The following is a 12575-nucleotide window of genomic DNA, read 5'->3' on the forward strand; positions in this document are numbered from 1 at the left end:
TTCTTGAACTTAGAGTGTAAGTCCAAGCTCTTCTCTTTGTAAGTTCGAAACCTTTCTTCAGATGTATCCACTGATTTGCTTAATAGGTGCTAAGCATATGCATCAATAATTTGTACTTCAACCTTATACCCCATGGGCATGATCCATGAAGTTCTAGGCTCTATAACTTCCATAAGACATTGGTCAGTATCAACCATAAAGCATAATGTGTCTTCATATTTCTTCACAATCTCCTTAGGGATTCTCTCACGACTTTGCATCATGTTTTGAAATGTTTTAAAGTATCCCCGAAGAATGCCATTCTTGACAGTAGTATCTCCAATACCATAAAGTGTTTCTTTGATTTGCACTACTATCGGCCTGTCATAGGCCCACTGCACCTTCCCAACTCCGGAAATCTCATTCATAAAGTAGAAATATAAACATATAATCAAGGTTCCAAATTTGAATACATGCTTCTTATCTTGTTTAATTTTCTTCAAATTACTCAATAGCTCTCTACAAAGCACTTCACACAAATCATACTTTTTATCTTCTTTCAATATCTGATAAGCCGCACAGATATCTATATCAGACACTGAATAGTCTCGGCTGGACTGATATAATTTGTAACCCATCATCATAGATGCAAATCTGACATCATATTGAACAATATCATTGATTGTCATCAACTTGCTATCAAATTGGGAACTAGTTGCCTTGGTTACCGTCTGATTCTTAACATTCCTTAAAGTAGGCACCTCACCAACTGATCTTAAACAAGTTACTGCCTTAATTGCGTTCTAGGTTATCTTATAAGGTTTGTCAAGCCACATGAATTCATCATATATCCTTCTTAGAACGTATTGAACCCACTCAGGCTCATCGAACACCGGAAAATTAACAAACTATGCGAAACCCTTCTCAATTGATTTGAATTCAGGTTTTGGGTTGCCTATTCCATCAATTATGTTCTTTGTGTATAAATTCAGCATTTGGGCACTTCTGAGCTCTTCAATGTTTCGATGGATGTAAACCCTAAAATCTTCCACATGCAATACTCCATACAGAACAAATGAAAATGTACCATTCAGATCATCTTTCATAGACTTATAAGGATGCTTCTTGAAGTTAGGTCTAGCTCTTTCAGTAATATCTACCACCAATGGGGTCACAATACCAGAGGATGCCATATTTGAAAATTCAAGCTTCAAACTGAAAAAGGAGTCAACCGATAAATACCTCTCAACCGAATGCAAGATCAGACAATGAATCCTCTATTTTCTTTGAATCTCTAGAAATTCTGCTCTTTTTCGCTCTGCTTTTTTCTCGCTTCGAATGCAAAGTGAGAAATGAAAGGTTGATTTTCTTTTTATTCACTGCATAACTGACTTTTAGGTATAATAAATTCTCTTAATCCTAACCCTTTCGGATACCCTACATATTGATAGATCTTCAAGAAGTCTTCTGTGGATCATCAAATGTTTCCGAAAAATCTTCCACTGAATCTGTAATCAACAAATAGTCGTCTGCAGCCTACTAAAACCAGGTACAGATCTTCAATAGGGGGTTTGTAAGATTTTCATGAAAATCTCCCCATAAGGCTAGATGCATTAGCTTAGTTACTGGATGAGGTTCCAACACTGGAATCAGGTGCGGGCCCACTTTCTACCTCTGAATTAGATTTCTTAACCCATGTCTTCTTCATCTGATCTCTGATCTCTTCAACTTTAGCTTTACCCTTCTCATCTGGCTTCTCATTTTTGTTCTTATCTCCCTGACCTCTCTTATTCACATTTATGCTTTTGCAATACTTTGCAATGTGACCAAATTTTTTGCAAGCATAGCAAACAACATTTCCTTGCATAGGCCTAAAATTCATTTGATTTCTACTTATTCTGCATTGATTAGCAACATGTCCAAATATTCCACATGCATAGCATCTGACATTTCTTCTATTTTGAAAATTATTCATCACAGTTCTGCATACATTTGCCTTATGATCATTATTATTGCATTTGAAACATTGATTTGTAAAAGAAGCATTATTGATCATCCCATTTCTGCATTGACTAGCCATATGACCAAAATTATTGCAAACAAAGAAGTTACCATTGAATTTATGAGCATTAGGTTTGCTTACTAGAGGCTTTCTTGAGTTGTTCTTCTCTTGAAATGATTTGGAGCTTTCACCTTTCTCAAAACCGAGTGCTTGAGTGTCATGAGGATTCTTCTGGTTTGCAAGCATTTCATCTAGTCTGGCTGAACTGATCCAGAACCTCTCCTTATACTCATTTGCAACATCAAGATCAAATTTAAGCAGTGCGATCTATTTTCTAAGATCTTCCTCCTTTTCTGTGGCTTCTTGTAAATCATCCTTCAGATGTCCATTCCCATTCTCAAGTCTGTAACATTCTCCAGTTTTGTCTTTCAAGGACTGAACAAGCTTCTGTTCATTCTTCTTCCTTTCTTCAATCTCCTTGGTTAATTTCATTACTATAGCTTCCCTTTCATTTTTCTGAACTGCATTAACTCTAAAAAGTATCTCACATTCTTCAATCTTCTCCCTTAGAGATTGATCATCAATGGTTTCATTTTCTTTCTCCTTTAGCTTATCAACAAGTTCCTTTCTTTTATCCCGTGACTTGTTCAACTGATCTTTCAGTGAATGAATTTATCAACATCTTTAAGATTTGATTTCAATTCCCGGATCTTGGCTTTGGATTGATTAAGATCATCAAGTGCAACAAGAAGTTGTTGTCTCAGATTACCGAAATCCATTGATTCACTTTTTCGGATCTACCTAAAGCTGTTAGGCTTCTACTGACGAACTAGGCTCTGATACCAATTGTTGGAATTAATGAACACTAAGAGGGGGGTGGGGTGGGTGAATCAGTGTTCTGCAATACTAACATTCATTAACTAATTCTTAATCCACTTGAAACAACTGAATGAAAGATAGATGCAAAACATAAACCAAACAATCGCCAACATCATAACACCGGGATTTTTATGTGGAAACTCGGTTAATGGGAAAAACCATGGTGTGATTCTAACCCACAATATTAATATACTCTACTAAAAGTATAGAAATATTACATAAGGGGAATGCACATGCATTTAGGCACATTGCCTAGAGCTCACTGCTCAATTTACAAATAAGGGTTGCAACTTCGGAAGGCTCACTACCTTACAAAATATTTGTAAGAGATTGCAATGAAGTTTGAAAAATGAATTAGCATCAACAAATGCCTGTGTATAGTCCCGGTTAAGCACAAAATACTGTATCTCACACAAATCTACAATACTGCTCTGTTCAGATATACCGCTTCAATCTGGAGCACAATTCTAACACTTGCGCACATGAAACTGTGCAAATCGATCAAACCCATCTGTCATATCATCATCATCCCTTTAAATGATCAAATAAACCTTTCTTATATATCCGCATCACAATTTAATAACCCTTTTGTGTCAGCTTCAAGAATAAGATACAAAAGATGAAACATGTAAATAAGTCGACTCAAATCCATCTCTAATGCATATGCAGACCAAAACAAAATGTCCAGACGTTTCCCACATGATAGCTCATCAACCTCAAACACATAAACACTCACCAAAATCAATTCACAAAATCTGCAAAATGAATTATCACACATTACAACTGATATGCACTGTTTTTATCAATAACCAATCTACTGGATCTTCCAACTTACATCAAACTCATCACTAGAGGCCACAATCCTGAAATAAGGTAAATCACATATTCTCAAAGCTTCCTCAAAATCCGCAAAGCAAAATACTTAACCAAAATAATCTGCCAACTAAAACATTGAACATTCTGTCGGATGTCTTGATTTCTTACCCGATCTCACTAGACTCAATCAATCTTCAATCAATCTTCAGGAATAATCACATCATGAATTGCAGATGCCAAATCTGATATGAGTTGCCATCAATGACAATATCCCATCATACATGCACTATCTCTTGCCAACATGTTGAAAATAGTGAATTGGGGAGAATGAAATATTTGTACGTGCTAGATCTTGATTTTGTAGATGCATAAAATGCATGCATGTACAAACCTTAGTTGGAGATAATACCTATTTAAAAATTCTTTAGCTAAGAAGAATACAATTGTGTACCATATTGTAGTGTAGTAAATTGTAACCCTTTACAATTTCACACTCTGTTTGGGCTCCTACTTTAGTGTGTCTTCTCTTGGGTCATTTTATTCCTATTTGGGCCTTATCCTATCCTATAGTTGTCATATGCTAATATTGAGATCAAATCCCATGCTTTTGATCTTGATACTTTGCCACCTCCTTTAGTCCTTGTTTCAGAGAACTAGAATGCTCAACACCCCGGTACCTCCAAAAGGGGCCCAAATGCAAATGTTTGTGAGTGTCAACCTTTGTCACTTGTGATTTGATCCCAATATTTTCATTTGACTATTGTATGTCAACCTAAATTAGTCAATAACTTGTGAATCCTATATAAAACAATCATTTATCATTCACAAGCTAGATAAGAAGTTCTAAGAGTATATTTGAGTACAAGGAAGAACAACCTACATTCATGTATGATTTCATAATTGATTATATTATGATTTATCATGCTATTGCATCAACACTTGGAGGACTTGTCTAAAAAGCATTGCATCACCACCATTATCAATCCTAAGGTATAATTTTCTTAATTCAACATTTCAATTATGATTTAACATTTTTACTTTGTAAGGATAAGCTCTTTTTTTCATCAATCATTGCTGTTGTGGAGGCGGGGACACCAACACAGGGTTTGACTAAGGCAAGCCTTTATACAACAACCATTTTTCCTTATTTTCGTGTGTGTAGGTTCAAATTCAACGAAAGAGCAGGTTGCAAGCGTGCAAAGTAGACTGTGATAAATGATCCCAGATTTCAAATAAGCAAAAACACTTGGAATAGGGCACCCTGCAACCGTGTCCAACACTTTTTGATTGATTTTTAGGGATATAGAGCTATAAGACCTCCTAATTCAAAATTTGGAACTTTAGTTGTCCAAGACATTGTTAGATTGGCGTGCCCTCTAACCTTGTCCAACTTTTTTTGTTCTAGATTGTAGCTATAGAATTCTTTATGTATCTCGTTTGAGCTATTATGTTGATTTCCAATTTTGTATTTCACTATTTATGCTGGAAGTTATCATTTCTTTATCATTTGACCTAGTTCGTTTACACACTTCACAATATCAACTTCATTGCAACAAAGAAATCATAAACCCACAAGTGTTCCTCTCCTATTAGGATTGTAGCTAAATCTAGTTCATGATCCCAATGATATGCCTATTGGCAACAATGCAACAAACTGAGGGGGGGGGGGGCGAATCAGTTTGCTCACAAATTTTAATCAACTCAAACACAATTTCAGATCTAATAATTAGCAATGAAAGCACAAATCAACACCACATCAATAACACACATAACACCAAGATTTTTGACATGAAAAATCTGATTAAGGGAAAAACCACGGTGGGAGCCTACCCACAATGAGATAATACCCTGTTAGAAGTACACAGAATATTACAATGGGGAATGCACATGCATTCAGACACACTGCCTAGAGATCACTACTCAAATCACAAAACAAGAAGGGCTTCAACCTTGGGGAAGACTCAAGTCTTACAAAAACATCTGGATTACATCCGGAAGATCATGAACTGATAAGATATCATCTCCTCATACCTAGTTACCATTCCAGTTAAGCATAGTCCACTCTCCTCTACCACACTTACACTTTTGAAAGATCAAAACACTTGCTCGCACACTTATCTGATCACTCTCATTTGGATACACTCGCATATACCATCTAGATACACCATTCACATGATCATTACATATATTTATACAAATCATTAACTTATAGTTCAAGCTCGGCTCAACACTCATCACAAATTACAAAAACACACTACAATACAACATGCAGAGCAAAACAATGTTGGCTAAGACATAGTCTGGACCTAAATCAACACCGTAAACATGAAACATCTCCAAGAATTACGTCTCGATCATCCACAACATGCTACAATCAAGAATCTCACATAACACGAACATGAACACCACCGGATCAAGAAAATGATCAATAACGTGCACAATGATCAATGCAGACCATCAACACGAGTAGGACACGATCTAGAAAGATCCATAAGCATTATGAATTACACCAGCAACAATCACACCATCACCACTTACTAGAATCTTCATCAACATTATATCAAACCTCAAGAACACCAATTGAATTGACTTTCAAACTGAAGGATTCACTTACGGACCTCCAAATCACAAACCATCTGAATCAAGGACACATATGAATGTCCCAAACACTCTGCCAAATCTGCAAACCAAGATATTGCAATTCTAGAGCAATGCAGAGAAAAATATAGAACACTGATCAACACAAACAATTGAAAAACCAACCATGATACCAGATCACATAACTCGATCAAATCATCAGACAGACTACTGAAACTATAGCTAAATCAACTAGAGATACTTATCTCAAGACCCATTAATACACAACAACTCATTTTCAATACGCTGACCAAACAATCTCATTTAATCCGACTGCAACACTAAAACACATACGAATATGTTGACATCAATGACAACACATCATTCCAACAAACTTCTCAACAATATCCAACAATCTCCCCCTTTGGCATTGATGACAACATATGAATGTGAAAAACAATCAATGCAAAGAAAGAAATCAACTACCAACAATCTCACCCTAAGATCATGCACACAACTCAACATAGCACTCTCCCCCATAGGGTTTTTCACATGACTCTCTCCCTCTTTGACATCAATGCAAAAGACACATATGCAAAACATGATTCACTCCCCCTTATAACTATCACTCTCTCTCCCAAAACTAACAAATCTGAACAACCACGCTGACTACTCCCCCTGAGTAGCAACCTCACTCATCAATCTAAATCACAAGATATCTCTATAAAATCCATCGGACTGATGCAACTCAATGCATCTTTAGTTCTCATCAGGAGGGACAATCACCCCTAGCTTCTCTCTGAGATACTCAAAAGTATCCTTATGCAAAGGCTTCGTGAATATATTTGCAGTCTGTTCCTTTGTAGATACATACTCCAATCTGACTTCCTTCTCATTCACCTTTTCTTTCAAGAAATGAAACCTTATTGATATATGCTTTGTCTTTGAATGCAACACTAGATTCTTAGAAATATTAATAGCACTTGAATTATCACAATATATAGCAGTAGGCTTATCAAAAATAACTCTGATATCCTTCAACATTTGCTTCATCCACATTACTTGAGTACAATTGCTAGCAACAACAATGTATTAAGCTTCTGCAGTAGACAAAGAGATAGCATTCTGCTTCTTACTCATTCATGAAACCAACTTCATACCCAAGAAAAATGCACCACCATTAGTACTCTTTTTGTCATCAACATCACCTGCCTAATTAGCATCAGTGAAAGCACTCAAGTAAAGTCATCATCTTTAGGATACCACAAACCAAAATCAACTGTCCCTTTCAAATATCTAAAAATTCTTTTCACAACTACAACATGAGATTCCTTAGGATCAGCTTGAAATTTAACAACAAAACAAACAACACTTATAATATCTGGTCTAGTCTGAGTCAAATACAACAATCCACCAATCATAGAACTGTATCTAGTCTGATTTGCTTTCGGACAATCATCATCCTTTATCAACTTGCATCTGGTCACTATAAGGGTACCGATTGGCTTTGAATCATCTAAACCAAAATTCTTCAACAGTTCCTTCACATACTTAGATTATGATATAAAAATACCTTTATCCAACTGAGTAATTTGCAATCCCAAAAATAATTTCATCTCACCAATCATAAACATCTCAAACTCATTTTGCATATCATCAGCAAACTTCTTGCACAAACCATCATTTCCACCAAAATAATGCCATCAACAAAAACTTCCACAATCAAGATGTTATCATTATCAATCTTGAAGTATAGATTACTATCAACAATACCTTTATTAAATTCAAGCTTCATCAAATACTTATCCAATTTGACATACCAAGCTCTTGGGGCTTGCTTCAATCCATATGGTGCTTTCTTCGATCTGCAAACCATATTTTTCTGATCTGTCAACTGAAATCCATCTGGTTGCTCAATATAAACTTCTTCTTCCAACTTACCATTAAGAAAGGCTGTCTTGACATCCATCTGATACACTTTGAAATCTTTGTAAGCAACATAAGCAAGAAATAATCTAACAACTTCAATTCTAGCCACCAAAGCAAAAGTCTCCTCAAAATCAATTCCTTCCATCTGAGAATAACCCTTACAAACAAGTCTTGCTTTATTCCTGACAACTTCACCTTATTCATCCAATTTATTCTAAAACACCCATTTAGTTCCAATTATATTTTTATCCTTAGGTTTGCGAACACGAATCCATGTATTATTCTTTTCAATCCGATTCAATTCTTCTTCCATTGCTTTTACCCAATTTTCATATTTGCAAGCTTCACTAACATCCTTAGGTTCAATTTTAGAAATAAAGCAATACTCTTCTGCAATTCTTCTTCTAGTCATCAAACCTCTATTCTTATCACCTCTTATCTAATTCTCTGAATGATTTAATCTTACATACCAGGGAGCCTTAGGATTTTCCTGATTTCCAGACTCTTGAGCTCTTTCTTCCGCACTAGCACTTGTACCTTCTTCATTTTCAGGCTTTTCCAGAACAATCTAAATTTGATTATGGGTCTGCACTTGCTTTCCTTTATCTGAATTGACATCCCGATCATCTGAATCATATCCAGAGCATTTGGGCTGATACTCATTACCTTCATCAACTTTGACATCAACACTTTCAACAATCTTGCTCCATCTCTTATTATAACATCAGTAGGCCTTTCTTTTAGTAGAATAACCAAGAAAGATTTTTTCATCACATCTAACATCAACATTCCCTAGATATTCATATCTTCTGTTATAGCATTTACTTCAAAAAATTCTAAAATTTCTAACTGTAGGAACATGAACAAACCATAACTTATAAGGAGTCTTATCGGTATCACCTTTGATATGCACTCAGTTGAAAGTGTATACAATAGTACTCACAGCTTCTCTCTGATAGATATGCGAAACATTTCCTTCAATCATCATCATCTCGACAACCTCTGGAATTGTTCTATTCTTCCTCTCCACAACACCATTCTACTGAGGGATCCGTAGAGTAGATAATTGTCTCTTCTCCCCATGCTCTTCACAAAAATAATTGAACTCATCGGAAGTGAATTCACTACCTCTGTCAGATCTTAGACACTTCAGCTTCAATCCAGTCTCAATCTCAACCATACCTTTGAAAATCTTGAACTTCTCCAATGCTTCAGACTTCTCCTTTATGAAAGTAACCCATATCATCTTTGAATAGTCACCAATCAACAACATGAAGTACCTGTCACCCTATAAGATTCTCACTCTACAAGGACCACACAAATCAATATGCACAAGATCCAATATTCCATTAGAACTTTACTGTTTTCTTTTAAAAGTAACTCTTGTCTGCTTCCCTAATTGACATTCCATGAATATCGGATTAGAAGGCTTCACCAACTTAGGAATATCTCTCACTGCTTGAGTAGAACTTATTTTAACCATGCAATCAAAATTTACATGACACATCTTTCTATGCCATAACCAACTTTCATCAATTTGAGCAATCAATCAACTTTTAACACCAGCATTCAAGTGAAAGATATTACTTTGTCTTTGTACCTGATGCAATCTCAATTCCCGAGTTACTCAAGATCTTACACTTGCCATTCTTGAATTACAAATCATATCCCTTATCAACCATTTGTCCAACACTCAAAAGATTATGCTTTAGACCTTCAACATACAAGACATCATCAATGTTATGCTTCTTATCAAGAGAAATAGAACCTCTACCATAGATTATACTAGCTTTGTCATCTGCAAATCTTATTACACCACCATCATACTTTTCCATACTCACAAACTTACTCTTATCACCTGTCATGTGATGAGAGCAACCATTGTCAATAAACCATTCATCTCTCTATTCAACTTTAGCAGCCAAAGCTTTCTCTTCAATAATACAACTAGTAGAATCAATAGTCACCGAATCATCTTCCTTGATAGCAATAAACACCCATTCATCTCCTGAATTTCCCTTATCAGATTCATCATCAGTCTCATCTTCATCAGTAGCATAATAACACTTCTTTTGATATTTAGGCTTGTATGGGTTTCATGGCTTCCTAGGAACTCTTTCCAGACACCTTGAAACAAAATGTCCTATCTTATTGTATGAAAAATATTTAAGAGGCAACTTCCCTTCATACTTATCGACTCCTTTTGGCAATCTTCTAGCAATTAGGGCCTCAAACTCTTCAAGCTCTCTTTCTTCTTCTTCAAGATTTCTCATCTCCTTTTCATATCTGGACACCCTTGTAGAGATTTCTCTCGGATCATATTTCCGCTTCTTAGAAATAGTAGCTTTGAATGCATAAACTGACTTAAGAAGAGTTTCACCAAATTCGCTCAACTCAAAGGCAACAAACTTTCCAATCAACATGTCTCTAGTCACATTTGTCACCGTCCAAATCTCCTCAATAACAACAGCCTTGTGCTTGTAAGTAGGAGGAAAGGATCTTAACACTTTAGCTACAATCTCTAATTCTTCCAACACTCCACCGACACATTTGATATTCAACACAAGCTCATTCACTCTCCGCATAAAGGAGGTAATGTTCTCATCTTCGCCCATCTTCAACATCTCATACTTTCCTTTTAAGCTTTGCAACTTAGCAACTTTCACATGACTGTCACCTTCATAGAAAGTCTCTAGCTTCTTCCAGATCTCATGAGCAATCTGTAAATCCATCACATTAGTCATCTCAGAATTAGTCAAGGCACTTAACAATGCTTCCTTCACCCTAATATTGAATTTAGCTTCCTTTATCTCATCCAAAGTTTTAGGACCATTCAGATAAACATTATATACATTCTTAGTAATCTTCCAATAATCTTCACCGATGCATCTTAGATGACACTCCATCCAATTCTTCCAAAGAGTGTAGTTCGTTCCATCAAATCTCAGACTATCCTTTTTATAAGCAAATGTTGCCATCTCGAATCACCTCAAGAGATCAAAATTCTTTCAGAGGATCTAACTCTAATACCAATTGTTGGCAACAATGCAACAAATTGAAAGGGGGGGTGTGAATTAGTTTGCTCACAAACTTTAATCAACTCAAACACAATTTCAAATATGCTAACTAGCAATGAAAGCACAAATCAACACCACATCAATAACACACATAACACCAAGATTTTTAATGTGGAAAACCTGGTTAAGGGAAAAACCACGGTGGGAACCTACCCACAATGAGATAATAACCTGTTAGGAGTAAACAAAATATTATAATGGGGAATGCACATGCATTCAAACACACCACCTAAAGCTCACTGCTCAAATCACAAAACAAGAAGGGCTACAACCCTAGGGAAGGCTCACTGTCTTACAAAAACATTTGGATTACATTCGGAAGATCATGAATTGATAAGATAGCATCTCCTCATGCCTGGTTACAGTTCTAGTTAAGCACAGTCCGCTTTGATCTGCCACACTTCTTCACACTTCTGAAAGATCAAAACACTTGCTCACACACTTATCCGATGACTCTCATTCAGATACACTCACAGATACCACACAGATACATCATTCACATGATCATTACATATATTTATACTAATCATCAACCTATATTTCAAAGTCAGCTCAACACTCATCACAAATTAAAAGAACACGCTATAATACAACATGCAGACCAAATCAATGTTAGCTAAGACATAGTCTGAACCTAAATCAATAACACAAAAATAAAACACCTCCAAGAATTATGCCTCGATTATCCACAACATGCTAAATAAAGAATGTCACATAACACGAACATGAACACCACCAGATCAAGAAAATGATCAATAACACGCACAATGAACAATACAGACCGTCAACATGGATAGGACACGATCTAGAAACATCCACAAGCATCATGAATTACACCAACAACAACCACAACATCACCACTTACTAGAATCTTCATCAACATTATACCGAACCTTAAGAACACCAATTGGACTGACTATCAAACTGAAAGATTCACTTGCGGACCTCCAAATCACAAACCATTTGAATTGAGGACACATATGAATGTCCCAAATATTCTGCCAAATCCGCAAACCAAGATATTGCAATTCTAAAGCAATGCGGAGCAGAATCCAGAACATTGATCAACACAAACAATTGAAACACCAACCATAATACCGGATCACATAACTCGATCAAATCATCATGCAGACCACTGAAACTATAACTGAATCAACTAGAGATACTTATCTCAAAACCCATTAATCCATAACTAACCTGCAATACACTGACCAAACCAACTCATTGATAATACAATGATGAACAGTGAGTGCCAAACCGGTACTGAGAGGGGGGGGGGGGTGAATCAGTACAGATATAAAAACTTTTCTTGAACC

This window comes from Cryptomeria japonica, chromosome 6 (assembly GCF_030272615.1).
Source record: "Cryptomeria japonica chromosome 6, Sugi_1.0, whole genome shotgun sequence".
NCBI classification, from domain to species: domain Eukaryota; kingdom Viridiplantae; phylum Streptophyta; class Pinopsida; order Cupressales; family Cupressaceae; genus Cryptomeria; species Cryptomeria japonica.